The 27,260-nt window shown below is 51.5% G+C and overlaps 2 pseudogenes; one reads left to right on the forward strand and one right to left on the reverse strand.

Moving 5' to 3' along the window:
• Positions 1-415: 415 nt before the first annotated feature.
• The window catches only part of LOC147118542 (uncharacterized), an 84,613-nt pseudogene continuing 57,768 nt past the window's right edge, over positions 416-27,260 (reverse strand).
• On the forward strand, positions 6,476-11,437 carry LOC147118543 (uncharacterized; annotated as a pseudogene).

Genomic DNA, 27,260 nt, shown 5'->3' on the forward strand with positions numbered 1-27,260 from the left:
AATCAACCTAACCCGCACATCTTTAGACTACCCTCCTCCAGTAAACACCTGTTGATTGTTAAGTTACAGCCTCCGTGTAGTTATTGGAAAACACCATACTTTAAGAATCACGGATTCAACACCACGGGCCCAGAAAGATTAAACTCAGTCCATTACTTGGATTGGACTTGTCTCCATTCCCATGCCGAGGGGATTGCTCTACTAGACGGGAGGGGCAACATTTGGGGACTCTCGATTCTCCACCAATTCCCATTCCCCTTCTTTCTGATGGATAATGGAGGTGCCACTGTGTGTAATGTGCAAGTCAGTAAGAATTGTCAGCAAGGATTAATCAGCACTTTCTAATTGGAGATGTTAATCAGTGGAACTTTTCAGACAATAAATTGTAGATTTTGTACCAAAGGTCAATTTAGGGTTAAAGTAAAATTCATAATTTTATTGTCAAATAATTTCTTATGAAAGTCCTGAACTAAAGGGAATGATCACAATGATTCTTAAAGGGACACTGCAGCCCTGAGAAGTCAATCAGCTATATATCCAGAATATTAAACTCCAGCCAGTTATAGGGTTATTATCATCAGCAGAAACAAACTACAACTGTCAGAATAAACATGGTTCAGTCCTGGCTGTAATTAACAGCAGCAATAACATCAGAATCTAACCCCTGCAGTTACTTGTGAACTCGCTGGTGTCTCAGCAGGTTGGATGACTGAGTGAATCCCTTCCCACACACGGAGCAGGTGAACGGCCTCTTCCTGGTGTGAACTTGCTGGTGTGTCTGAAGGCCGGATGAACAAGTGAATCCACACACGGAGCAGGTGAACGGCCTCTCCCCAGTGTGAACTCGTTGGTGTTTCTGCAGGCTGGATGAACAAGTGAATCCCTCTCCACACACGGAGCAGGTGAACGGCCTCTCCCCAGTGTGAAGTCGCTGGTGTACCAGCAGGTTGGATGATTTAATGAATCCCTTTCCACACATGGAGCAGGTGAACGGTCTCTCCCCAGTGTGAGTGCGCTGGTGTACAATGAGACTGGATGAATACCTGAACCTCTTCCCACAGTGAGAGCAACTGAATGGTTTATCGTCAGTGTGAACTCGCTGGTGTTGAATCAGTTCCTCAGAGCTTTTAAAGCAGTTCGCACAGTCGGAACATTTAAAAGGTCTCTCGTCAGTGTGAACTCGCTGGTGTCTCAGAAGGTGGGCTGAATTAGTGAATCCCTTCCCACACACGGAGCAGGTGAACGGTCTCTCCCCGGTGCAAACTCGCTGGTGAGTCAGCAGGTTGGATGACTGAGTGAATCTCTTCCCACACATGGAGCAGGTGAATGGCCTCTCCCCGGTGTGACTGTGTTGATGAGTTTCCAGCTCAAACAGGTAATTGAATCCCTTCCCACAGTCCCCACATTTCCACGGTTTCTCCGTGGTGCGGGTGTCCTTGTGTCTCTCCAGGTTGGACGATTGGTTGAAGCCTTGTCCACACAGAGAACACATGTATGGTTTCTCCTTGCTGTGAACGGTGCAATGTTTTTTCAGGCTGTGTAACTGGTGAAAGCTCTTTCCACAGTTAGTGCATGGGAACACTCTCACTCGGGTGTGTGGGGCTCGGTGCTTTTCCAGTCACACTGATATTGAGGTGATGTTTGGTTTGAGTTTCCTGTCTGTAAACCCACCCCTTCTAATACCCTGTAAAAGGAGTTTGCAATAGACATCACTGTAAGTAGAGGATAGAAATTCAGAACAGACAATTCTAGTTTCTATGGAACATTCTTTCCTCTCTTTTTCCCCAAAGCTGTAAATCCCCATCCCACACACTCTCCCTCCTCCCTGTGCTGAAATCCAAACCCATCGCACCATCTCCAACATTTTTCCTTTCAATTGACTTTTCTTCCTCCCCTCTGATGGGTTCAGTTCTAAACTCATGAGGGACTGGAAGCCAGCACCCTGCGGGGCCCGGACTCTGTCATAAAATAATGGCTTCAGAAGAGAAACTGAAGAAACTATTTGATAGAAGGTGTGGTGGTGAAATGTTGGGCGGGTGCTCAGCATCTCACACATTGTGTAAGATTAACATTCCACATGTCTGAACCTTTCATTCCGTCCCTGATTTGGTCATCTCTTGAGCTGGCACTTCTTGTCCCATTATACCGAGTTGGTGTAACAGGTGAGCCAGGGATCAGGGGGATATTGGACAGGAAGCACACAGCACGGACATTACATTGCAGGTGGGATATGAGAGAGTGTTACAGTGAGGGCTTCGGGCACTTTATTAAACACAGACAGCAGAAGCACATTAATCTGATGGGAGATCACTGACACACGAGCAGCCAGCGGTGTGGAGCCTCCTGAGAGTCCGGTCTCTTTACAGCCAGTATTTACAGGAGCTGGGACACAGAAAGAGTCTCATTAAAATCACTGATATATTGGTTCACACAAATCAACCCCCAAGAAATGCTGAATGATTTCTCCCAGATGCTCCCTGACCAGTCACCATTTCTCCTCCATTTACAGATGCTCCCTGACCAGTCACCATTTCGCCTCCATTTACAGATGCTCCCTGACCAGTCACCATTTCTTCTCCATTTACAGACGCTCCCTGACCAGTCACCATTTCTCCTCCATTTACAAACACTCCCTGACCAGTCACCATTTCTCCTCCATTTACAGATGCTCCCTGACCAGTCTCCATTTCTCCTGCATTTACAGACACTCCCTGACCAATCTCCATTTCTCCTCCATTTACAGATGCTCCCTGACCAGTCTCCATTTCTCCTGCATTTACAGACGCTCGTGACCAGTCTCCATTTCTCCTCCATTTACAGACGCTCCCTGACCAGTCTCCATTTCTCCTCCATTTACAGACGCTCCCTGATCAGTCACTATTTCGCTTTCATTTACAGACACTCCCTGACCAGTCACCATTTCTCCTCCATTTACAGACGCTCCCTGACCAGTCTCCATTTCTCCTCCATTTACAGATGCTCCCTGACCAGTCTCCATTTCTCCTCCGTTTACAGACACTCCATGACCAGTCACCATTTCTCCTCCATTTATAGACGCTCCCTGACCAGTCACCATTTCTCCTTCATTTACAGACGCTCCCTGACCAGTCACCATTTCGCCTCCATTTACAGACGCTCCCTGACTCACTTCCTGTCTGTCCCGGAGTTTGGCGCTTTGTTGAGATTCGGGCCAGAGTGAAATGGGAACCCGCGGGTGGGGCGGATAATGTTCACTGCTGTTATAATCGGGCCTGGGGCCGCACTCGGGGTGTGTGAAGCCCGCGTCTCCCCGGGGTTCATGAACCCACCTCCATCTGACCTGCTGCAGCCTCGCCACCCGCGCATGCTCAGCTCACACTGCCCAACAATCAGCCTCTCCCGCTCATGCTCAGTTCACCATCTGTTGTTCAGGTTCAAAGGCGAAGCCCCGCCCCTCACACACTCCGATTGGTTGGAGAACCCGCTACCACCTCGGTCCTCCAGCCCCGCCCCGCTCTTCCTATTGGTCCGGAGCTCCCGTCAATCAGCCGGGCAGTGTGTGTTGAGCATGCGCGGACCTTGGCAGCAGCCGCTGACACATCAGGTGAGAGAGCTCAGGGAGCGGGTTCATAAACCCCGGGGGGATGCGGGTTAAATTATCAACATTTTATTTTCTGTATTTGATAAACCATTGCTAACTGAAATACTGAGTTGCATGTCATCAAGGAAAGGGAAATCAGTTGAGTTGTTTCTTTGAAGAGACAAATATAACCAAATTAGTAACAATACTGTGGAGGAGGAATTCCTGGAGTGTTTACGGGATGGTTTCCTGGACCAATATGTCGAGGAACCAACCAGAGATCAGGCCATCTTAGACTGGGTAATATGTAATGAGAAAGGATTAATTAGCAATCTTGTTGTGCGAGGCCCCTTGGGTCGGAGCGATCATAATATGATTGAATTCTTCATTAAGATGGAGAGTGAAGTAGTTGACTCAGAGACTAGGGTCCTGAATTTAAATAAAGGAAACTATGATGGTATGAGGCGTGAGTTGGGTAGGATTGATTGGGGAATGTCACTCAAAGGGTTAACGGTGGACAGGCAATGGCAAACATGCAAAGATCACATGGATGAACTACAGAATTTGTTCATCCCTGTTTGGCATAAAAGTAAAACAAAAAAGGTGACTCAACTGTGGCTAACGAGGGAAATTAGGGACAGCATAAGATCCAAGGAGAAGACATATAAATTGGCCAGAAAAAGCAGTATACCTGAGGATTGGGAGCAGTTTAGGATTCAACAAAGGAGGGCAAAGGGATTAATTAAGAGGGGGGAAATAGAGTATGAGAGTAAGCTTTCAGGGAACATAAAAACTGACTGTAAAAGCTTTTATAGATATGTGAAGAGAAAAAGATTGGTGAAGCCAAACTTAGATCCCTTGCAGTCAGAATCAGGGGAATTTATAATGGGGAACAAAGAAATGGCGGACCAATTAAATACATACTTTGGTTCTGTCTTCACAAACGAGGACAAAAATAACCTCCCAGAGATGTCGGGGAACATAGGGTCTGATGAAAGGTAGGAACTGAAAGAAATCAGTATTTGTAGGGAAATGGTGTTAGGGAAATTGACGGAATTGAAGGCCGATAAATCCCCAGGGCCTGATAATCTACATCCTAGGGTACTTAAGGAAGTGGCCCTAGAAATAGTAGATGCATTGCTGGTCATCTTCCAACATTCGATGGAATCTGGAACAGTTCCCATGGATTGGAGGGTAGCTAATGTTACCCCACTATTCAAAAAATGTGGTAGAGAGAAAACGGGGAATTACAGACCAGTAAGCCTGACATCGGTAGTGGGGAAAATGCTAGAGTCCATTATAAAAGATGTAATAGCAGAGCACTTGGAAAACAGTGACAGGATCGGACAAAGCAACAAGGATTAACAAAAGGTTAATCGTGCTTGACTAATCTACTGGAATTTTTTGAGGATGTAACTGGTAAAATAGATAAGGGAGAGCCAGTGGATGTGGTGTATTTGGACTTTCAAAAGGTTTTCGATAAGGTCCCGCATAAGAGATTAGCGTGGAAAGTTAAGGCACATGGGATTGGGAGAAAGGTATTGACTTGGATAGAGAATTGGTTGGCAGACAGAAAGCAAAGAGTTGGAATAGAAACATAGAAGATAGGAGCAGGAGTAGGCCATTCAGCCCCTCGAGCCTGCTCCGCCATTCAATGCAATCATGGCTGATCATCCAAATTCAGTACCTGGTCCCTGCTTTCTCCCCATACCCCTTGATCCCTTTAGCCTTAAGAAATATATCCAACTCCTTCTTGAATTTATTTAATGTATTGGCCTCTACTGCCTTCTGTGGTAGAGAATTCCACAGGTTCACCACTCTCTGGGTGAAGAAATTCCTCCTCATTTCTGTCCTAAATGGCCTACCCCTTATCCTTAGACTGTGACCACTGGTTCTGGACTCCCCGACCATCGGGAACATCCTTCCAGCATCTAGTCTGTCCAGTCCTGTCAAAATTTTATAAGTTTCAATGAGATCCCCTCTCATTCTTCTAAACTCCAGCGAGTACAAGCCCAATCGACCCAATCTCTCCTCATACGTCATTCCTGCCATCCCAGGTATCAGCCTGGTGAATCCTCACTGAATTCCTTCCTTGGCAAAAACATCCTTCCTCAGATAAGGCAACCAAAACTGCACACAATACTCAAGATGTGGTCTCACCAAGGCCCTGTATAACTGCAGCAAGACATCCTCATTCCTGTACTCGAACCCTCTCGCTACGAAGGCCAACATACCATTTGCCTTCTTAACCGCCTGCTGCACCTGCATGCTTACCTTCAGCGACTGGTGCACAAGGACACCCAGGTCTTGTTGCACTTCCCCTTCTCCCAATCTATTGTCATTCAGATAATAATCTGCCTTCTTGTTTTTGACACCAAAGTGGATAACCTCGCATTTATCCACATTATACTGCATCTGCCATGCTTCTGCCCAATCACCCAACCTGTCCAAATCATACTGGAGTTTCTCGGCATCCTCCTCACAGCACACACGCCACCTAGCTTTGTGTCATCTGCAAACTTGGAGATATTACATCTAGTTCCCTTGTTTAGGTCATTAATATATATTGTGAATAGCTGGGGTCCAAGGACCGATCCCTGCGGTACCCCACTAGTCATTGCCTGCCACTCTGAAAAAGAGCCGTTTATTCCTCAAGCCTGCTCTGCCATTCAATAAGATCATGGCTGATCTTTGACCTCAACTTGACTTTCCCGCCCGATTCCCATATCCCTGAGGGACATTAGTGAACTAGTTGGGATTTTACGACAATCCGGCAGCTTTCATCGTTACTTTTTTACTGGTGCCGGCCCCACAAATTCCCAGATTCATTGAGCTCAATTTCACAACCTGTCTTTGTGTTTTTGTGGGTTTTCTCTCATGCTCCCTTTTTCTTGTTTTATATTCATTTTACAGGGTATTCGAAGGGCAGGATTTGAAGACGGGAAATTTTAACTCGAACATCACATCAAGATCTGACAGAGTCACTCTATTCATCAGGACCTGAATATTATTAAACATAACATGGAATTAAAAAGCACCGTTCACAGTGGGAAGAAACCGTACACGTGTTCTGTGTGTGGACGAGGATTCAGTCGATCCTCTGGCCTGGAAACCATGCAAATGTGGGGACTGTGGGAAAGGATTTGATTACCCGTATCAGCTGGAAACTCATCGACGCAGTCACACCGGGGAGAGACCGTTCACCTGCTCTGTGTGTGGGATTGGATTCACTCAGTCAAGTGACCTGCTGACACATCAGCGAGTTCACACTGGGGAGAGGCCGTTCACCTGCTCCGTGTGTGGGAAGGGATTCACTCAGTCATCCCAGCTACTGAGACACCAACTTGTTCACACAAACATGAGACCTTTTAAATGTTCTGACTGTGAGAAAACCTTTAAAAGCAAAAGGGATCTGCTGACACACCAGCGAATTCATTCTGGGGCGAGGCCGTTCACCTGCTCTGAGTGTGGAAAAGGATTCACAAATTCAACCACCTTTCTGACACACCAGCGAGTTCACACTGGGGAGAGGCCGTTCACCTGCTCAGTGTGTGGGAAGGGATTCACTCAGAACTCCAGCCTGCTGACACACCAGCGAGTTCACACTGGGGAGAGGCTGTTCACCTGCTCAGTGTGTGGCAAGGGATTCACTCAGAACTGCAGCCTGCTGGCACACCAGCGAGTTCACTCTAGGGAGAGGCCGTTCACCTGCTCAGTGTGTGGGAAGGGATTCATTCAGAGCTCCATCCTGCTGAGACACCAGCGCACTCACACTGGGGAGAGGCCATTCACCTGTTCCGAGTGTGGGAAGGGATTCACTCGGTCATACAACCTGCTGACACACCAGCGAGTTCACAAGTGACTCCAGGATTCTGCTGTTATTGCTGCTGTTAATCACATCCAGGACTAAATCATGTTCACTCGAACAGTTGGGTTCACTCCTGCTGTGGAACTCCACCACTGACCCTGCTGAAGGTTGTAGGCTCAGGGAGTGGGGCCTCCAGGAGTGGACGGTAAGAAAGCTGGGCTTCAGTATCCTGACAGATATATGGTGAGGAACCAGAGGAATCTTTACTGAGGAAATGACTGGGGTTTCACCGGCCAGCGTAGGTCTAGAGGTGAATGATGCCTGACTCCCTGAACTGTCTTACATTGAACCCAGTTGAGATCAAGATGAATTCAGTTTACAGAAGAATAGAGAGAAATATCACCCACAATTGAGGGAGACAAAAGCAGCCATTAGAGAAGCTCAGAGATCTTTGGAAAAGAAGATGGTGCTCAATTGTGGTAATAATGGCAAAATCATTTCCAGCTCCATCAGGAGGCAGAATCCCGTTAAAGATGGTTTCGGGCAGGGCTGGGCAATGATTTGGGCTGGAGGGCCACTTAACAAGTTGTGGTGAGCTGTTGAGGGCCGCACACCAATGTTGCCCCTAAGGTGCGCGGCTGCACGGTGGTGCAGCAATGGCGAGGCCCCGCGCAGGCCGCTCACCAGCTCCTGCCGCTGGGAGAGAAACCGCGCAGCACATTTAAAGGGACCGTGCACGTTGGTGAGAGCAAAGTGTTCAATTGGTGAATCGGAAACAGTCCGACTCTTAGTGTTGAGCATCGCACCACTTCTACCCTCCCAATAATTTATAAACATAAATTCAGATAGTCCTCAGATACTATCTTAAATACACAGAATGTGGTGTAAGATAGTAAAATCTGCCGTTACTAAATGAATGAAATGAGTGATCGATCAATCGATCAATGGATTATATGTTGGACTGAAAGTCCACGTGGCTGTTTGGCCGAGCGGCTCGAGTCTTTTGAAGCACAAGTAGCTCTTTGTGGACACTGTTTCTGCTTCAAAAAACTGAAGGACATCAGCAGTCATTAACGGAGACAGGCACAGCATGCCAGCTCAACAAATGGCACCAAAGAATGGTGAGATGTGGGTTTTTGCCCATTCTCCCTCACACTGCAAATCCTTAATCCCCACTGGACTGTCGGGAAGAAAGAGGGGGGTCAACAGAAAGTGAGCGTGTCCCCACAAGGAAGTACATTTGGAGGGTGAGACCCCACGGGTCACAGTAGAATGGCAGGGTCAGAGCAAGCTGCCCACCTGTTCCCTCAGCTGAGAATGCTTTGGTTGTGTGCAGGGACCTAAAGAGAAAAAAACACACAACAAAAAGTAAACGGCAAAAGAAAATTCAATGGATTTGCTTAAAGTAAGAAAATACTATATTTGTAAAATAACTGCAGGTAGTTCTTTGGCTAAACTCTTACTTAGTCAAACAATCATATTCCAATAAGTGATATTGCAGCTTGCTGTTGATGATAATTAGAGATGTACTTTGTAGATAAATAGTGTACGAGGTTAAAAAGCAGAAAGCTTCCCATTTGGGGATTCGTGTTGCTGCGGAACTGCCCAGGCTGTTTCCATTGTTATTTTATTGTCCTTTTGGCCATTTTTAGTAGTTGTCCTTCTAGTTCAGATATGCTGGGGGTAATTTGAACCTCCCCCACCTGACGGGATTGAATTTCCTGCCTGTTTTACACCTTCCCTGATTTTGCTCTCCAATGATTTCAGTCGAAAGTGAAATCGGGCGGGGTGTAAAACAAGCGGCCGATCTGATCGCATTCGTTTCCCGCCAGGTGCGTGAGGTTAAAATCACCCCCTGCTGTTTCCAAACACAACCCAAGCAAATTTCTCCTGACAATAGTTTGGTTCTGATCCTTAATAATGTTCCAGCTACTCTTATCACCACAATTGCTTTAATTCTGACATTTGGCCTGTGATCTGACAGCAAAGCAGTGATCTCTTCACATGCAGTGAGCAAATGGGAACAAACTGGAGGTCCATTGTGCAGGAAGAAACCCAGACACGCGACGATGTCGTTTGAAGATGTGCATTGCTGAAGAGGATAAGACAGCTTGTAATGTGGAGGACAATCTAGTGTCAGGCAGTGTGCTTGGAGATGTCCAAATATTTATCACCATCCAGTCTGGTCCTCCGCATTGAAAACTCTTGGAACATCTCGGATTTGTGAAACATTGAGGTTGATTTTATTGGAAATATCAAATTCAGCTCTCATTTGCAAACCTTTATTATCGCAAGGCTCTTGCCATTGAGATGCATCAGTCAGCTGAACAAGGAAGATTTGATATTTTCAGTAAATACAGGGTTCAGTTTCATATTTCCAAATATGATTGGCTTCCCAAGTCCATTAAACATCACAGGTCAGATCACTCAGTCAGGCTCATTTTCAGAGAAAGGCTCAATTGCAACTGGCACATGGGCAAGAATGGAATGTCGATCCTTCTCTTGCAGCTGATCGGGGATCTTGGATGTGTTTGACATTGCTGAGATTGCTGAGCTTAGACTTCTTGGGGCTGATTTTCACTCTGGGTGGACATCGGGCGAGCGGTGCGATGGTGCTGCCTGTCCAATGTCCTCGGCGAGAGGACCTAGCCATTTTGATGGCCGGGCCTCATCTGTGCAATATCCAGCTCCAACCGCTAAACCAGGACTGACAGGGAGCTTGCAGATCGGAGGGCGGGGGCTGGGTGAAACTGGAAATCTGCCGGCTCCTCCATGGAACAGAGCCAGACACATTGATGCAGCAAACGGCAGATTCCATTTGCCCGCCTCTGTTTGTGGTTGTGACTCCCCTGCTGCCTCGGAGACAATGACCCGCCTCCTGACGTTACGTGGGCTGGGGTCAGGCTGGGGTCAGGTCCGGCGGATGTTCGGCCTTGAAGCCAGGCCTTGGCGGGCTGGATTGAATCTATTGGCGGGCTGGAAATGGCCCACGGGCTGTATTTTGCCACCGCTGCCCTTGTCCGTATCATCAACAGCTCAATAGAGTCAGGGATTGTTCCCCGAGATTGGAAGGCAGCTCACAGAGTTCCCATTTTCCAAACAGAGCCGGGGAACTACAGGGCCATCAGTGTGACCTCCACCACAGTGAAGATGCTTGAAGGGATCCTGAGAGATGCTGTTTATGATCACCGGGGAGGAGAAGGGGCCGTTAGAGAGACTCACACCGCTTCTGGAAAAGACGGTCACGACCTACAAACCTGCTTGAGTTTATTGAAGAAATTTAACCCTTTTACACCGATATCATTCTGGTGAATCTGCGCCGCGACCCCTCTCCAAGGCCAATATATCCTTCCTGAGGTGCGGTGCCCAGATCTGAACGCAGTACTCCAGATGGGTTCTAACCAGGGCTCTGTACAGCTCCCAGCTGTTGAGACACCAGCGAGTTCACACTGGGGAGAGGCCGTTCACCTGCTCCGTGTGTGGGATGGGATTCACTCAGTCCTCCAACCTGCTGACACACCAGCGAGTTCACAAGTGACTGCAGGAGTTGGATTCTGCTGTTATTGCTGCTGTTAATCACATCCAGGACTGAACCATGTTCATTCTGACAGTTGGGGTTTGTTTCTGCTGATGTTAGTAACCCCTATAACTGGGCTGAAGTTTAATATTCTGGATATAAGTCAAATAAATCTGCTTTGTTTCAAACACACTTTGGATCGAGTCCTTGATGTCTCTAAGATAAGAGGAGACTAATTGATGTCCTGTTACCGACTGTTCCATTTTGGGCCTTTTCTCCTTTGTTAAAGAAAGACTTGTATTCATACAGCACCTTTCACAACTTCAGGACATCCCAACGTGCTTTACAGCCAATGAAGTACTTTTGAAGAGCAGTCACTGTTGTAATGTAGGAAATGCAGCAGCCACATTGCACACAGCAAGGTCCCACAGACAGCAATGTGATAATGACCAGATGATCTGTTTTAGTGATGTTGGCTCAGGGAGAAATGTTGGCCAGGACTCCAGGGAGAACTGCCCTGCTCTTCGAAATAGCATCATGGGATCTTTTACATTCACTTGAGAGGGCATAGAAACATAGAAGATAGGAGCAGGAGTAGGCCATTCGGCGCCTCGAGCCTCCTCCGCCATTCAATGAGATCATGGCTGATCATCCAAATTCAGTACCCTGTTCCTGCCTTCTCTCCATCGGGCCTCACTTCAACGTCTCGTCCGAAAGACCTATTTCAGTGCCGCGATCCCTCAGTACTGCATTGGACTGTCGGCCTAGATTGTGTTCTCAAGTCTCTAGAGGTGGACTTGATCCCACAACCTCCTGACTCAGAGACAAGAGAGAGAGAGAGAGAGTACTCCCACTGAGACACAGAGAGAGAGAGAGAGAGAGAGAGAGTGCTCCCACTGAGACAGAGAGAGAGAGTGCTCCCACTGAGACACACAGAGAGAGAGAGAGTGTTCCCACTGAGACACACAGAGAGAGAGAGAGAGAGAGAGTGCTCCCACTGAGCCACGACTAACATCCGATCATGACTCTAGATTATTTCAGTTCTCAAACGGTCAGTTACTTTCATGGACAAGTCCAAGTTCTCCATACCATCCAGAGTGCCTCTCCTAGCCTTGGTATCCAGGGGAGGTATCGGTAACACGCCCCTGTACCTGCCCTGGGAGGGTTTGATGGGACAGTGTAGAGGGAGATTTACTCTGTATCTAACCCATGCTGTACCTACCCTGGGAGTGTTTGATGGGACAGTGTAGAGAGAGCTTTACTCTGTATCTAACCCATGCTGTACCTGCCCTGGGAGTGTTTGATGGGACAGTGTAGAGGGAGCTTTACTCTGTATCTAACCCGTGCTGTACCTGCCCTGGGAGTGTCTCATGGGACAGTGTAGAGGGAGCTTTACTCTGTATCTAACCCGTGCTGTACCTGCCCTGGGAGTGTTTGATGGGACCGTGTAGAGGGAGCTTTACTCTGTATCTAACCCATGCTGTACCTGCCCTGGGAGTGTTTGATGGGACAGTGTAGAGGGAGCTTTACTCTGTATCTAACCCGTGCTGTACCTGCCCTGGGAGTGTCTCATGGGACAGTGTAGAGGGAGCTTTACTCTGTATCTAACCCGTGCTGTACCTGCCCTGGGAGTGTTTGATGGGACAGTGTAGAGGGAGCTTTACTCTGTATCTAACCCGTGCTGTACCTGCCCTGGGAGTGTTTGATGGGACCGTGTAGATGGTGCTTTACTCTGTATCTAACCCGTGCTGTACCTGCCCTGGGAGTGTTTGATGGGACAGTGTAGAGGGAGCTTTACTCTGTATCTAACCCGTGCTGTACCTGCCCTGGGAGTGTTTGATGGGACAGTGTAGGGGGAGCTTTACTCTGTATCTAACCCATGCTGTACCTGCCCTGGGAGTGTTTGATGGGTCAGTGTAGATCAGGGGTTCTCTGAGGCCACTCCTGTGTTATAAAAATTCCCCGGACCCCCTGTAACACAACACAAGTATTCATTGGCTGTAAAGCACTTTGGGTCATCCTGAGATCACAGCAGCCTCTCTATAAATGCAATCAGAGCATCGGACCTGTGAGGGGGCAGTGACCGGCGGCAGAGCTTAAAAGCGGCGGCAGTTGCGAGGTGAGGCCCGATCAGAGCATCGGACCTGTGAGGGGGCAGTGACCGGCGGCAGAGCTTAAAAGCGGCGGCAGTTGCGAGGTGAGGCCCGATCAGAGCATCGGACCTGTGAGGGGGCAGTGACCGGCGGCAGAGCTTAAAAGCGGCGGCAGTTGCGAGTAGGCCATTCGGCCCTTCGAGCCTGCTCCGCCATTCAATGAGATCATGGCTGATCATCCAAATTCAGTACCCTGTCCCTGCTTTCTCCCCATATCCCTTGATCCCTTTAGCCTCAAGAAATATATCCAACTCTTTCTTGAATATATTTAATGAACTGGCCTCCACTGCCCTCTGTAGCAGAGAATTCCACAGGTTCACCACTCTCTGGGTGAAGAAATTCCTCCTCATTTCAGTCCTAAATGGCTTACCCCTTATCCTTAGACTATGACCCCTAGTTCTGGACTCCCCGGCCATCAGAAACATCCTTTCTGCATCTAGTCTGTCCAGACCTGACAGAATTTTATAGGTTTCGATGAGATCCCCTCTCAATCTTCTAAACTCCAGTGAGTATAAGCCCAATTGACCCAATCTCTCCTCATACGTCATTCCTGCCATCCCAGGTATCAGCCTGGTGAATCTTCGCTGCACTCCCTCCATGGCAAGAACGTCCTTCCTCAGGTAAGGCGACCAAAACTGCACACAATACTCAAAGTGCAGTCTCACCAAGGCCCTGTACAACTGCAGCAAGACATCCTTGTTCTTGTACTCGAACCCTCTTGCTACGAAGGCCAACATACCATTTGCCTTCTTAACCACCTGCTGCACCTGCATGCTTACCTTCAGCGACTGGTGCACAATAACACCCAGGTCTCTTTGCACTTCCCCTTCTCACAATCTATTGCCATTCAAATAATAATCTGCCTTCCTGTTTTTGCCACCAAAGTGGATAACCTCACATTTATCCACATTATAGTGCATTTGCCATGTTTCTGCCCAATCACCCAACCTGTCCAAATCATACTGGAGTTTCATGACATCCTCCTCACAGCATACCCTCCCACCCAGCTTTGTGTCATCTGCAAATGTGGAGATATTACATCGAATTCCCTCGTCCAGATCATTAATATATATTGTGAACAGCTGGGGTCCTAGGACCGATCCTTGCGGTACCCCACTAGTCACTGTCTGCCACTCGGAAAACGACCCGTTTATTCCAACTCTTTGCTTTCTGTCTGCCAACCAGTTCTCTATCCAAGTCAATACCTTGCCCCCAATCCCATGTGCCTTAATTTTGCACGCTAACCTCTTATGCGGGACCTTATTGAAAGCCTTCTGAAAGTCCAAACACACCACATCCACTGGTTCTCCCTTATCTATTTTACCAGTTACATCCTCAAAAAATTCCAGTAGATTAGTCAAGCATGATTTACCTTTTGTAAATCCATGTTGACTTTGTCCGATCCTGTCACTGCTTTCCAAGTGCTCTGCTATTACATCTTTTATAATGGACTCTAGCATTTTCCCCACTACCGATGTCAGGCTTACCGGTCTATAATTCCCCGCTTTTTCTCTGCCACCTTTTTTGAATAGTGGGGTAACATTAGCTACCCTCCAATCCATGGGAACTGTTCCAGAGTCTATCGAGTTCTGGAAGATGACCAGCAATGCATCTACTATTTCCAGGGCCGCTTCCTTAAGTACCCTGGGATGTAGATTATCAGGCCCTGGGGATTTATCGGCCTTCAGTCCCATCAATTTTCCTAACACCATTTCCCTACAAATACTGATTTCTTTCAGTTCCACCCTTTCATCAGACCTTATGTTTCGCGGTATTTCTGGAAGGTTATTTGTGTCCTCCTTTGTGAAGACAGAACCAAAATATATATTTAGTTGGTCTGCAATTTCTTTGCTCCCCATTATAAATTCCCCCGATTCTGACTGCAACGGACCTACACTTGACTTCACCAATCTTTTTCTTTTTACATATCTATAAAAGCTTTTACAGTCAGTTTTTATGTTCCCGGCAAGCTTACTCTCATATTCTATTTTCCCTTTCTTAATTAATCCCTTTGTCCTCCTTTGTTGAATCCTAAACTGCTCCCAATCCTCAGGATTATTGCTTTTTCTGGCCAACTTGTATGTCCTCTCCTTGGATCTTATGCTATCCCTAATTTCCCTTGTTGGCCACGGTTGAGTCACCTTTTTTGTTTTATTTTTATGCCAAACTGGGATGAACAACTTCTGTAGTTCATCCATTCGGTCTTTGAATGTTTGCCATTGCCTATCCACCGTCAACCCTTTGAGTGCCATTCCCCAATCAATCCTACCCAACTCGCTCCTCAGACCATCGTAGTTTCCTTCATTTAAATTGAGGACCCTAGTTTCTGAGTAAACTACTTCATTCTCCATCTTAATGAAGAATTCGATCATATTATGATCGCTCCAACCCAAGGGGCCTCGTACAACAAGATTGCTAATTAATCCTTTCTCGTTACATAATACCCAGTCTAAGATGGCCTGATCTCTGGTTGGTTCCTCGACATATTGGTCCAGGAAACCATCCCGTAAACACTCCAGGAATTCCTCCTCCACAGTATTGCTACTAATTTGGTTAGCCCAATCTATATGTAGATTAAAGTCACCCATGATGACTGCTGTGCCCTTATTGCACGCTTCTTTAATTTCCCTTTTAATGCTATCCCCAACCTCCGCCTTACTGTTTGGAGGTCTATATACCACTCCCACTAATGTTTTTTTCCCCTTAGTATTTCTCAATTCTACCCATACAGATTCCACCTCATCAGAGCTAATATCCTTCATTACAATTGTGTTAATCCCTTCTTTCACCAGTAATGCTACCCCACCTCCCTTTCCTTTTTGCCTATCTTTCCTGAATATCGAATACCCCTGGATGTTGAGTTCCCAGTCTTGGCCATCCTTGAGCCATGTTTCCGTAATCCCAACCAAATCATATTCGTTTACCTCTATTTGCGCAGCCAATTCATCCACCTTATTACAAATGCTCCTCGCATTAAGACACAAAGCCTTCAGGCTTGTTTTTTTAAGCTCTTAGACCTATTAGAATTATTATTTACTGTGGCCACGTTTGATTTAAACCGTTGATTTCTCTGACTGCCACTTTTGTTTTTCTCCTTCCTATCTTTTGCTTTTATCCTTGTTTCCCTTTCCTCTGTCTCCCTGCTCAGGTTCCCAACCCCCTTCCATTTTAGTTTAAACCCTCCCCCAGAGCACTAGCAAACACTCCCCCTAGGACATCGGTTCCAGCCCTGCCCAGGTGCAGACCGTCCGGTTTGAACTGGTCCCACCTTCCCCAGAACCGGTTCCAATGTCCCAGGAACTTGAATCCCTCCCCCTGGCACCATTCCTCTAGCCACGTATTCATCTGAAGTATCCTTCTATTTCTACTCTGACTAGCACGTGGCACTGGTAGCAATCCTGAGATTACTACCTTTGAGGTCCTGTTTTTTAATTTATCTCCTAACTCCCTATATTCCGCTTTTAGGACCTCATCCCGCTTTTTACCTATATCGTTGGTGCCTATATGCACCACGACAACTGGCTGTTCACCCTCCCCTTCCAAGATGTTCTGCAGCCGCTCGGAGACATCCTTGACCCTTGCACCAGGGAGGCAACACACCATCCTGGAGTCTCGTTTGCGGCCGCAGAAACGCCTTTCTATTCCCCTTACAATTGAATCCCCTATTACTATAGCTCTACCACTCTTTTTCCTCCAATTCTGTGCAGCAGAGCCACCCCTGGTGCCAGGAAGTTGGCTGCTGCTGCCTTCCTCTGATAAGCCATCCCCCCCAACAGTACTCAAAGTGGTGTATCTGTTGGAGAGGGGGATGGCCACAGGGGACCCCTGCACTACCTGCCTGCGCCTAGTACTCTGCCTGTTGGTCACCCGTTCCCTTTCTTCCTGTCCAACCTCTACCTGCGGTGTGTCCAACTCCGTAAATGTGCTATTCACGATGTCCCGAGCATCGTGAGCGCTCCAGTATGCATCCAATCGCAGCTCCAGTGCCGCAATGCGGTCTGTCAGTAGCTGCAGCTGGGTGCACTTCCTGCACATGTAGTTGTCAGGGACACAGGAAGTGTCCCTGAGTACCCACATCTCGCAGGAGGAGCAGATCACGGGGCCGGGCTGTCCTGCGATAACTTAACCTTTAATTAATTGAGTTTAAATTAAATCAATCAATCCCACTAATTACACTACAGTTAAATAGTTTACCAACAGTCCCCGCTACACCAGAGAGACCTTAGAAACTATAAAACAGAGTTAAAGTTTAAAAAAGAGAAATACTCACCAACCAATCACTTACCTGCTTCCTGCTGACGTCACACTTGGATTACTTTTTACCTCTCTCCCGGAACCTGGATTGGTCGGGCCTCTGGTGATCCCTCGCAGGTCCGCTGCCTCTCCGGTCTCGGGGCTCTGGGCCTCGCTGCCTCGGGCTGCTGTTTAAGTACCTCCGCCGCCTCTGGTGATCCCTCGCAGGTCCGCTGCCTCTCCGGTCTCGGGGCTCTGGGCCTCGCTGCCTCGGGCTGCTGTTTAAGCACCTCCGCCGCCTCTGGTGATCCCTCGCAGGTCCGCTGCCTCTCCGGTCTCGGGGCTCTGGGCCTCGCTGCCTCGGGCTGCAGTTTAAGTACCTCCGCCGCCTCTGGTGATCCCTCGCAGGTCCGCTGCCTCTCCGGTCTCGGGGCTCTGGGCCTCGCTGCCTCGGGCTGCTGTTTGAGTACCTCCGCCGCCTCTGGTGCAACCTCGCAGGTCTGCTGCCTCGCCGGTCTCGGGGCTCTGGGACCGGACTCTCAGGAGGCTCCACACCGCTGGCTGCTCGTGTGTCAGTGATCTCCCATCAGATTATTGTGCTTCTGCTGTGTGTGTGTTTAATAAAGTGCCCGAAGCCCTCACTGGAACACTCTCACATACCCCACCTGCAGTGTAATGTCCGTGCTGTGTGCTTCCTGTCCAATATCCCCCTGATCCCTGGCTCTCCTGTTGCACCAACTCGGTATAATGGGACAAGAAGTGCCAGTTCAAGAGATGCCCAAATCGGGGACAGAATGAAATGTTCAGACATGTGGAATGTTAATCTTACACAATGTGTGAGGTGCTGAGCACCCGCCCAACATTTCACCACCACACCTTGTTTTAAATAGTTTTATCAATCTCTCCTCCTCTGAAACCTTTGATTCGGGCCGGGGGTCCGGTCCCCAGAGGGACTGCATATTCGGTCTAATTCCCAGAGATATGTAGATGAGGCACAAGGTCACACATTGGACAGCAACTGATGAGTGCAGAACTGAACCCAGCCAGAGTCAGCACCTTCAGGGGAGGAGAGGGAGGAGAACCAGTGAGTATAGAACTGAACCCAGCCAGAGTCAGCACATTCAGGGGAGGAGGGGAACCAGTGAGTGTAGAACTGAACCCAGCCAGAGTCAGAACCTTCAGGGGAGGAGAGGGAGGGGAACCAGTGAGTGTAGAACTGAACCCAGCCAGAGTCAGCACCTTCAGGGGAGGAGAGAGAGGGGAACCAGTGAGTGTAGAACTGAACCCAGCCAGGGTCAGCACCTTCAGGGGAGGAGAGGGAGGGGAACCAGTGAGTGTAGAACTGAACCCAGCCAGAGTCAGCACCTTCAGGGGAGGAGAGGGAGGGGAACCAGTGAGTGTGGAACTGAACCCAGCCAGAGTCAGCACCTTCAGGGGAGGAGAGAGAGGGGAACCAGTGAGTGTAGAACTGAACCCAGCCAGAGTCAGCACCTTCAGTGGAGGAGGGGAACCAGTGAGTGTAGAACTGAACCCAGCCAGAGTCAGCACCTTCAGGGGAGGAGCGGGAGGGGAACCAATGAGTGTAGAACTGAACCCAGCCAGAATCAGCACCTTCAGGGGAGGAGAGGGAGGGGAACCAGTGAGTGTAGAACTGAACCCAGCCAGAGTCAGCACCGTCAGGGGAGGAGGGGAACCAGTAAGTGTAGAACTGAACCCAGCCAGAGTCAGCACCTTCAGGGGAGGAGAGGGAGGGGAACCAGTGAGTGTGGAACTGAACCCAGCCAGAGTCAGCACCTTCAGGGGAGGAGAGAGAGGGGAACCAGTGAGTGCAGAACTGAACCCAGCCCGAGTCAGCACCTTCAGGGGAGGAGAGAGAGGGGAACCAGTGAGTGTAGAACTGAACCCAGCCAGAGTCAGCACCTTCAGGGGAGGAGAGGGAGGGGAACCAGTGAGTGTCGAACTGAACCCAGCCAGAGTCAGCACCTTCAGCGGAGGAGAGGGAGGGGAACCAGTAAGTGTAGAACTGAACCCCGCCAGAGTCAGCACCTTCCGGGGAGGAGAGCGAGGGGAACCAGTAAGTGTAGAACTGAACCCAGCCAGAGTCAGCACCTTCAGGGGAGGAGAGGGAGGGGAACCAGTGAGTGTGGAACTGAACCCAGCCAGAGTCAGCACCTTCAGGGGAGGAGAGAGAGGGGAACCAGTGAGTGCAGAACTGAACCCAGCCCGAGTCAGCACCTTCAGGGGAGGAGAGAGAGGGGAACCAGTGAGTGTAGAACTGAACCCAGCCAGAGTCAGCACCTTCAGCGGAGGAGAGGGAGGGGAACCAGTGAGTGTAGAACTGAACCCAGCCAGAGTCAGCACCTTCAGGGGAGGAGAGGGAGGGGAACCAGTGAGTGTAGAACTGAACCCCGCCAGAGTCAGCACCTTCAGGGGAGGAGAGGGAGGGGTACCAGTGAGTGTGGAACTGAACCCAGCCAGAGTCAGGACCTTCAGCCGAGGAGAGGGAGGGGAACCAGTGAGTGTAGAACTGAACCCAGCCAGAGTCAGCACCTTCAGGGGAGGAGCGGAACCAGTGAGTGTCGAACTGAACCCAGCCGGAGTCAGCACCTTCAGGGGAGGAGCGGGAGGGGAACCAGTGAGTGTAGAACTGAAACCAGCCAGAGTCAGCACCTTCGGGGGAGGAGAGGGAGGGGAACCAGTGAGTGTCGAACTGAACCCAGCCAGAATCAGCACCTTCAGGGGAGGAGAGGGAGGGGAAGCAGTGAGTGTAGAACTGAACCCAGCCAGAGTCAGCACCTTCAGGGGAGGAGAGGGAGGGCAACCAGTGAGTGTAGAACTGAACCCAGCCAGAGTCAGCACCTTCAGGGGAGGAGGGGTACCAGTGAGTGCAGAACTGAACCCAGCCAGAGTCAGCACCTTCAGGGGAGGAGAGGGAGGGGAACCAGTGACTGTGGAACTGAACCCAGCCAGAGTCAGCACCTTCAGGGGAGGAGAGGGAGGGGTACCAGTGAGTGTAGAGCTGAACCCAGCCAGGGGCAGCACTTTCAGGGGAGGAGAGGGAGGGGAACCAGTGACTGTGGAACTGAACCCAGCCAGAGTCAGCACCTTCAGGGAAGGAGAGGGAGGGGAACCAGTGAGTGTGGAACTGAACCCAGCCAGAGTCAGCACCTTCAGGGGAGGAGAGGGAGGGGAACCAGTGAGTGTAGAACTAAACCCAGCCAGAGTCAGCACCTTCAGCCGAGGAGAGGGAGGGCAACCAGTGAGTGTAGAACTGAACCCAGCCAGAGTCAGCACCTTCAGGGGAGGAGAGGGAGGGGACCCAGTAAATGTAGAACTGAACCCAGCCGGAGTCAGCACCTTCAGGGGAGGAGAGGGAGGGGAACCGGTGAGTGTAGAACTGAACCCAGCCGGAGTCAGCACCTTCAGGGGAGGAGAGAGAGGGGAACCAGTGAGTGTAGAACTGAACCCAGCCAGAGTCAGCACCTTCAGCGAAGGAGAGGAAGGGGAACCAGTGAGTGTAGAACTGAACCCAGCCGGAGTCAGCACCTTCAGGGGAGGAGAGGGAGGAACCAGTGAGTGTAGAACTGAACCATGCCAGAGTCAGCACCTTCAGGGGAGGAGATGGAGCGGAACCAGTGAATATAGAGCTGAACCACGCCAGAGTCGGCACCTTCAGGGGAGGAGAGGGAGGGGAACCAGTGAGTGTAGAACTGAACCCAGCCAGAGTCAGCACCTTCAGGGGAGGAGGGGGAGGGGAACCAGTGAGTGTGGAACTGAACCCAGCCAGAGTCAGCACCTTCAGGGGAGGAGAGGGAGGGGAACCAGTGAGTGTAGAACTGAACCCAGCCAGAGTCAGCACCTTCAGCGGCGGAGAGGGACGGGAACGAGTGAGTGTAGAACTGAACCCCGCCAGAGTCAGCACCTTCAGGGGAGGAGAGGGAGGGGAACCAGTGAGTGTGGAACTGAACCCAGCCAGAGTCAGCACCTTCAGGGGAGGAGAGAGAGGGGAACCAGTGACTGTGGAACTGAACCCAGCCAGAGTCAGCACCTTCAGGGGAGGAGAGGGAGGGGAACCAGTGAGTGTAGAACTGACCCCAGCCAGAGTCAGCACCTTCAGGGGAGGAGAGGGAGGGGAACCAGTGAGTGTAGAACTGAACCCAGCCAGAGTCAGCACCTTCAGGGGAGGAGAGGGAGGGGAACCAGTGAGTGTGGAACAGAACCCAGCCAGAGTCAGCACCTTCAGCCGAGGAGAGGGAGGGGAACCAGTGAGTGTAGAACTGAACCCAGCCGGAGTCAGCACCTTCAGGGGAGGAGCGGGAGGGGAACCAGTGAGTGTAGAACTGAACCCAGCCAGAGTCAGCACCTTCAGGGGAGGAGAGGGAGGGGAACCATTGAGTGTAGAACTGAACCCAGCCAGAGTCAGCACCTTCAGGGGAGGAGAGGGAGGGGAAGCAGTGAGTGTGGAACTGAACCCAGCCAGAGTCAGCACCTGCAGGGGAGGAGAGAGAGGGGAACCAGTGAGTGTCGAACTGAACCCATCCAGAGTCAGCACCTTCAGGGGAGGAGAGGGAGGGGAAGCAGTGAGTGTAGAACTGAACCCAGCCAGAGTCAGCACCTTCAGGGGAGGAGAGGGAGGGGAACCAGTGACTGTGGAACTGAACCCAGCCAGAGTCAGCACCTTCAGGGGAGGAGAGGGAGGGGAACCAGTGAGTGTAGAACTGAACCCAGCCAGAGTCAGCACCTTCAGGGGAGGGGAGGGAGGGGAACCAGTGAGTGTAGAACTGAACCCAGCCAGAGTCAGCACCTTCAGGGGAGGAGAGAGAGGGGAACCATTGAATGTAGAACTGTTCCCAGCCAGAGCCAGCACCTTCAGGGGAGGAGAGGAAGGGGAACCAGTGAGTGTAGAACTGAACCCAGCGAGAGTCAGTAGCTTCAGGGGAGGAGAGGGAGGGGAACCAGTGAGTGTGGAACTGAACCCAGCCAGAGTCAGCACCTTCAGGGGATGAGAGGGAGGGGAACCAGTAAGTGTGGAACTGAACCCAGCCAGAGTCAGCACCTTCAGGGGAGGAGCGGAACCAGTGAGTGTAGAACTGAACCCAGCCAGAGTCAGCACCTTCAGCCGAGGAGAGGGAGGGGAACCAGTGAGTGTAGAACTGAACCCAGCCAGAGTCAGCACCTTCAGGGGAGGAGAGGGAGGGGAACCAATGAGTGTAGAACTGAACCCAGCCAGAGTCAGCACCTTCAGGGGAGGAGCGGAACCAGTGAGTGTAGAACTGAACCCAGCCAGAGTCAGCACCTTCAGGTGAGGAGAGGGAGGGGAACTAGTGAGTGTAGAACTGAACCCAGCCAGAGTCAGCACCGTCAGGGGAGGAGAGAGAGGGGAACCAGTGAGTGTGGGACTGAACCCAGCCAGAGTCAGCACCTTCAGGGGAGGAGAGGGAGGGGAACCAGTGAGTGTGGGACTGAACCCAGCCAGAGTCAGCACCTTCAGGGGAGGAGAGAGAGGGGAACCAGTGAGTGCAGAACTGAACCCAGCCAGAGTCAGCACCTTCAGGGGAGGAGAGGGAGGGGAACCAGTGAGTGTGGAACTGAACCCAGCCAGAGACAGCACCTTCAGCCGAGGAGAGGGAGGGGAACCAGTGAGTGTAGAACTGAACCCAGCCAGAGTCAGCACCTTCAGGGGAGGAGCGGGAGGGGAACCAGTGAGTGTAGAACTGAACCCAGCCAGAGTCAGCACCTTCATGGGAGGAGGGGAACCAGTGAGTGCAGAACTGAACCCAGCCAGAGTCAGCACCTTCCGGGGAGGAGAGGGAGGGGAACCAGTGACTGTGGAACTGAACCCAGCCAGAGTCAGAACCTTCAGGGGAGGAGAGGGAGGGGAACCAGTGACTGTGGAACTGAACCCAGCCAGAGTCAGAACCTTCAGGGGAGGAGAGGGAGGGGAACCAGTGAGTGTAGAACTGAACCCAGCCAGAGTCAGCACCTTCAGGGGATGAGAGGGAGGGGAACCAGTGAGTGTGGAACTGAACCCAGCCAGAGTCAGCACCTTCAGGGGAGGAGAGAGAGGGGAACCAGTGAGTGTAGAACTGAACCCAGCCAGAGTCAGCACCTTCAGGGGAGGAGCGGAACCAGTGAGTGTAGAACTGAACCCAGCCAGAGTCAGCACCTTCAGGGGAGGAGAGGGAGGGGAACCAGTGAGTGTAGAACTGAACCCAGCCAGAGTCAGCACCTTCAGGGGAGGAGAGGGCGGGGAACCAGTGAGTGTGGAACTGAACCCAGCCAGAGACAGCACCTTCAGCCGAGGAGAGGGAGGGGAACCAGTGAGTGTAGAACTGAACCCAGCCAGAGTCAGCACCTTCAGGGGAGGAGAGGGAGGGGAACCAGTGAGTGCAGAACTGAACCCAGCCGGAGTCAGCACCTTCAGGGGAGGAGCGGGAGGGGAACCAATGAGTGTAGAACTGAACCCAGCCAGAGTCAGCACCTTCAGGGGAGGAGAGGGAGGAGAACCACTGAATGTAGAACTGAACCCAGTCAGAGTCAGCACCTTCAGGGGAGGAGAGGGAGGGGAACCAGTGAGTGTGGAACTGAACCCAGCCAGAGTCAGCACCTTCAGGGGAGGAGAGAGAGGGGAACCAGTGAGTGTAGAACTGAACCCAGCCAGAGTCAGCACCTTCATGGGAGGAGATGGAGGGGAACCAGTGAATATAGAACTGAACCCAGCCAGAGTCAGCACCTTCAGGGGAGGAGAGGGAGGGGAACCAGTGAGTGTAGAACTGAACCCAGCCAGAGTCAGCACCTTCAGCAGAGGAGAGGGAGGGGAACCAGTGAGTGTGGAACTGAACCCAGCCAGAGTCAGCACCTTCAGGGGAGGAGAGAGAGGGGAACCAGTGAGTGTAGAACTGAACCCAGCCAGAGTCAGCACCTTCAGGGGAGGAGAGGGAGGGGAACCAGTGAGTGCAGAACTGAACCCAGCCAGAGTCAGCACCTTCAGGGGAGGAGAGAGAGGGGAACCAGTGAGTGTAGAACTGAACCCAGCCAGGGTCAGCACCTTCAGGGGAGGAGAGGGAGGGGAACCAGTGAGTGTAGAACTGAACCCAGCCAGAGTCAGCACCTTCAGGGGAGGAGAGGGAGGGGAACCAGTGAGTGTGGAACTGAACCCAGCCAGAGTCAGCACCTTCAGGGGAGGAGAGAGAGGGGAACCAGTGAGTGTAGAACTGAACCCAGCCAGAGTCAGCACCTTCAGTGGAGGAGGGGAACCAGTGAGTGTAGAACTGAACCCAGCCAGAGTCAGCACCTTCAGGGGAGGAGCGGGAGGGGAACCAATGAGTGTAGAACTGAACCCAGCCAGAATCAGCACCTTCAGGGGAGGAGAGGGAGGGGAACCAGTGAGTGTAGAACTGAACCCAGCCAGAGTCAGCACCTTCAGGGGAGGAGAGGGAGGGGAACCAGTGAGTGTGGAACAGAACCCAGCCAGAGTCAGCACCTTCAGCCGAGGAGAGGGAGGGGAACCAGTGAGTGTAGAACTGAACCCAGCCGGAGTCAGCACCTTCAGGGGAGGAGCGGGAGGGGAACCAGTGAGTGTAGAACTGAACCCAGCCAGAGTCAGCACCTTCAGGGGAGGAGAGGGAGGGGAACCATTGAGTGTAGAACTGAACCCAGCCAGAGTCAGCACCTTCAGGGGAGGAGAGGGAGGGGAACCAGTGAGTGTAGAACTGAACCCAGCCAGAGTCAGCACCTTCAGAGGAGGAGAGAGAGGGGAACCAATGAGTGTAGAACTGAACCCAGCCAGAGTCAGCACCTTCTGGGGAGGAGAGGGAGGGGAACCAGTGAGTGTAGAACTGAACCCAGCCAGAGTCAGCACCTTCAGGGGAGGAGAGGGAGGGGAACCAGTGACTGTGGAACTGAACCCAGCCAGAGTCAGCACCTTCAGGGGAGGGAAGGGAGGGGAACCAGTGAGTGTCGAACTGAACCCAGCCAGAGTCAGCACCTTCAGGGGAGGAGAGGGAGGGGAACCAGTGAGTGTAGAACTGAACCCAGCCAGAGTCAGCACCTTCAGGGGAGGAGAGAGAGGGGAACCATTGAATGTAGAACTGTTCCCAGCCAGAGTCAGCACCTTCAGGGGAGGAGAGGGAGGGGAACCAGTGAGTGTAGAACTGAACCCAGCCAGAGTCAGCACCTTCAGGGGAGGAGAGGGAGGGGAACCAGTGAGTGTAGAACTGAACCCAGCCAGAGTCAGCACCTTCAGGGGAGGAGAGGGAGGGGAACCAGTGAATGTAGAACTGAACCCAGCCAGAGTCAGCACCTTCAGGGGAGGAGAGGGAGGGGAACCAGTGAGTGTAGAACTGAACCCAGCCAGAGTCAGCACCTTCAGGGGAGGAGAGGAAGGGGAACCAGTGAGTGCAGAACTGAACCCAGCGAGAGTCAGTAGCTTCAGGGGAGGAGAGGGAGGGGAACCAGTGAGTGTGGAACTGAACCCAGCCAGAGTCAGCACCTTCAGGGGAGGAGAGAGAGGGGAACCAGTGAGTGTAGAACTGAACCCAGCCAGAGTCAGCACCTTCAGGGGAGGAGAGGGTGGGGAACCAGTGAGTGTAGAACTGAACCCAGCCAGAGTCAGCACCTTCAGGGGATGAGAGGGAGGGGAACCAGTAAGTGTGGAACTGAACCCAGCCAGAGTCAGCACCTTCAGCCGAGGAGAGGGAGGGGAACCAGTGAGTGTAGAACTGAACCCAGCCAGAGTCAGCACCTTCAGGGGAGGAGCGGAACCAGTGAGTGTAGAACTGAACCCAGCCAGAGTCAGCACCTTCAGGGGAGGAGAGGGAGGGGAACTAGTGAGTGTAGAACTGAACCCAGCCAGAGTCAGCACCGTCAGGGGAGGAGGGGAACCAGTGAGTGTGGGACTGAACCCAGCCAGAGTCAGCACCTTCAGGGGAGGAGAGAGAGGGGAACCAGTGAGTGTAGAACTGAACCCAGCCAGAGTCAGCACCTTCAGGGGCGGAGAGGGAGGGGAACCAGTGAGTGTAGAACTGAACCCAGCCAGAGTCAGCACCTTCAGGGGAGGAGAGGGAGGGGAACCAGTGAGTGTGGAACTGAACCCAGCCAGAGTCAGCACCTTCAGCCGAGGAGAGGGAGGGGAACCAGTGAGTGTGGAACTGAACCCAGCCAGAGTCAGCACCTTCAGCCGAGGAGAGGGAGGGGAACCAGTGAGTGTAGAACTGAACCCAGCCAGAGTCAGCACCTTCATGGGAGGAGGGGAACCAGTGAGTGTAGAACTGAACCCAGCCGGAGTCAGCACCTTCAGGGGAGGAGCGGGAGGGGAACCAGTGAGTGTAGAACTGAACCCAGCCAGAGTCAGCACCTTCAGGGGAGGAGAGGGAGGGGAACCAGTGACTGTGGAACTGAACCCAGCCAGAGTCAGCACCTTCAGGGGAGGAGAGGGAGGGGAACCAGTGACTGTGGAACTGAACCCAGCCAGAGTCAGCACCTTCAGGGGAGGAGAGGGAGGGGAACCAGTGAGTGTAGAACTGAACCCAGCCAGAGTCAGCACCTTCAGGGGAGGAGAGGGAGGGGAACCAATGAGTGTGGAACTGAACCCAGCCAGAGTCAGCACCTTCAGCCGAGGAGAGGGAGGGGAACCAGTGAGTGTAGAACTGAACCCAGCCAGAGTCAGCACCTTCAGGGGAGGAGAGAGAGGGGAACCAGTGAGTGTAGAACTGAACCCAGCCAGAGTCAGCACCTTCAGGGGAGGAGAGAGAGGGGAACCAGTGAGTGTAGAACTGAACCCAGCCAGAGTCAGCACCTTCAGGGGGGGAGAGGGAGGGGAACCAGTGAGTGTAGAACTGAACCCAGCCAGAGTCAGCACCTTCAGGGGAGGAGAGGGAGGGGAACCAGTGAGTGTGGAACTGAACCCAGCCAGAGACAGCACCTTCAGCCGAGGAGAGGGAGGGGAACCAGTGAGTGTAGAACTGAACCCAGCCAGAGTCAGCACCTTCA

This window comes from Somniosus microcephalus, chromosome 4, assembly GCF_052327205.1.
Source record: "Somniosus microcephalus isolate GS21.2 chromosome 4, FLI_Smic_1.0, whole genome shotgun sequence".
NCBI classification, from domain to species: domain Eukaryota; kingdom Metazoa; phylum Chordata; class Chondrichthyes; order Squaliformes; family Somniosidae; genus Somniosus; species Somniosus microcephalus.